This window comes from Limulus polyphemus, unplaced genomic scaffold, assembly GCF_000517525.1.
Source record: "Limulus polyphemus unplaced genomic scaffold, Limulus_polyphemus-2.1.2 Scaffold10985, whole genome shotgun sequence".
Lineage (NCBI taxonomy): Eukaryota > Metazoa > Arthropoda > Merostomata > Xiphosura > Limulidae > Limulus > Limulus polyphemus.
The window spans coordinates 6,819-9,628 of record NW_013676595.1 but is presented as its reverse complement, the minus strand read 5'-3'; the positions used below and the strand labels follow the sequence as shown (position 1 = coordinate 9,628).

Genomic DNA, 2,810 nt, shown 5'->3' with positions numbered 1-2,810 from the left:
ATCTTAGTGACCCTCCTTTGAACTTTTTCCAACAACTTGTCATCCTTCTTTAACCCTCTCACTGTGGCTGTGACATATATTTCCCAGTGCACTGGGAAATATACATCCCAAATGCAGTGAAAGGGTTAAGATAAGGGGATAACAATTACACACAATACTAAAAATAAAATCTAAATAATGCCTAACTAGTAGCTTATACAATGAAACCATGGCCTATTTGGTCTTGTAAAATTCTGCTAGCTTTACCACTTGCAACAGTACACTGGGAAATATATGTCCCAACTGTAGTGAAAGGGTTAAGATAAGGAGATAAAAACTACACACAATACTAAAAATAAAATCTAAATAATGCCTAACTAGTAGCTTATACAACAAAACCATGGCCTCTTTAGTCTTGTAAAATTCTGATAGCTTTACCACTTGCAACATTCTCAAAAGCTTTATTAGTATTGTGTGTCTACACTGAATACACACTGTATCACAACAGATCAGAAATTAGTCAGCAGTGGATTAATAGTTTCAGTATGGCCATAATAATGGATACTTGTATTATAAGAAGTGTCTATGAATCATTGCATATGTTTATGAAAAGTGATATTCCCACTAACACAAGTTAATTTTAAACAGTTGTATGATATATCATGCAACTAAGTATGAATACATGCTTGCATCAAACTATTATCTTGTGTTTAAAAAATAGCATTTCACGTATTACAGAACTTTAATGGAATTGTAAGTTACAGATACTCATGATCTTGCAAAGATCAGAAAACACAAAAAATAACCATTTCAGGTAATTCAACTTCAGTAGTTTCAAGGACTTCATTCATGTACTAGAGACAAATTTTGACCTGATAAGAATCTAGTGGCAGCAGATAAAACATTAGTCACTATACATACTCTAACAAGTGAATGAAGTCCATTAAATCTTTCAAACTTAATTATATTATTTCATCTTAAATTTAATTTACACAACATTACTGTTCATATTTACAATTTAGGCTAATGGGCATGCATTAGTTAAGGCTTGTGTTATATAGCAGTAACATAAACTATATGATAATGTTATAAAATCATTTATTACAATTTCATTTATAGTAGTATCTCCAAGGTTATTGTACACTTTAAAAATGGCTTGTTACCACTAGCTGATCAAATTTCCTTATTTATTTGCTTTTTATAATTAGCTCTGGCAAATTATGATGCAATTAAGTCAGTTATACTGTTGAGTCAATCTTATAGAAGATAGTGACATTACAGACATATAGTTAATGGGGATAAGAAAATTGATAAGCCATGCATATCCAAAAACTTCCTTACTGTAGGACAGTTAATAAAGTATAAATAAAAAATTCCAGTGAAAAAGTAAGGAGGTACTACAGGAAGTATATTATGTCACCTAATTCATTCTTTACAACCCAGAAAATAAAATCACTGTTTTTAATACAGGTATTAAAATATTCTATAATAAATTATTTTTTTTGTAATTATACAGAGCAAGACCATTAATTAATTCTTGCACAGCACATGTAATATTATGTATAGTTAGGCTAATAAATCTAGAATAGAAATAAAATTTCTTAACAACTTGGAAATTGTAGTTTTTCTGACAGTCAGAAAACAGCCCTATATCTGGTCTAAAGATATAATATAATGGCCTTTTCTGAGAAATGTTTGATGCAGCAATATGTACTGATATAGAAGTAAGATGATAAATAATGATGTGATCATTGTTACAGTATAAATTAAAGGTACAATTTATTGGAATATGATGAAGAATAAATAAAAATTATATAATGATACATAAAATATACACCTCACAGTTAGGTAATGTAAGAAATAAACACTTATGCCAGTAAAATAAAATTAGGGAATTTCTGCTGCAGACTATATATACAAATAAATGCACTTTTCTTCAAGTCAAACTGAACTGTTGAGACAAGATAATCATATTCACAATTTCCCTCTAACTGTACTACTCCAATAAATTTAATTACCAAAGGTAATAACAAAACTATTCAATTAGACATTCAATTTGTTATCACATATTCATGAAAACAATCAACATCTATCCACACATAAATGAAAAATAATACTTTAACACTGTTTCAGTATTAGGCAATTCGTGCTCTTGTGAATGGGTATTTCACTATTTGCATGTTGCCTGGAGAATACATGAAGCATCCTTTCTTAGTGTCATCATCTTATATGTATAATAATATTGTTAGGTTCTTGAAATAAAATGAGAATGTTTATTTCTTCGTAATATCATGTATTACTGTTACTATTAGCAAGAATTACATATAATATATATATATATATATATATCACAATCACTAACTTAGTTACAATTATTTCATTTCTTCTGTTACGATAATTTCAGAATCACATTTAGCTATTTACCATTGAGTGCAGCATGACTCCAGTAAGAATGATTTAGTTCCAAAACCTCAAATAAAAATATATTTTATTGTATATGATATACGTAATATGCTGACATTGACACAGTTAGTAAACGTGCCATAAATCTTTTTAAAAAAATATAGTGAAATTGCCCAACACGTAACAGTAAATTAGGTTTAAGAAATTATACTGACCTATTGTAATGGCAAGATACTTTCTATTACAAATCAGAATCTACCCATAACGTTAGAGCTAATATTTATACTCCTACTGTCTAAGAACGGAGCGAGCGGAGTTCTATCCCCTGTAGGCGTAACATGAAAACAAATATATACAGCGTGGTCACAAGTAAATAGACCCCACCTTTTCAGAAAAAATGTAAATATTCAGTCATATTCACATGAATT

At 29.3% G+C, this 2,810-nt stretch overlaps 1 long non-coding RNA gene across 2 annotated transcripts in view; it reads right to left on the bottom strand.

Moving 5' to 3' along the window:
• The window catches only part of LOC106476598, an 8,465-nt gene extending 5,751 nt beyond the window's left edge, over positions 1 to 2,714 (bottom strand). Inside the window, exon 1 of one of the 2 annotated variants that reach the window (XR_001291912.2) lies at positions 2,598 to 2,714. This is a non-coding gene — a long non-coding RNA (uncharacterized LOC106476598). The other variant, XR_002609227.1, reaches the window with a different exon arrangement.
• Between the last annotated feature and the right edge of the window lie 96 nt (positions 2,715 to 2,810).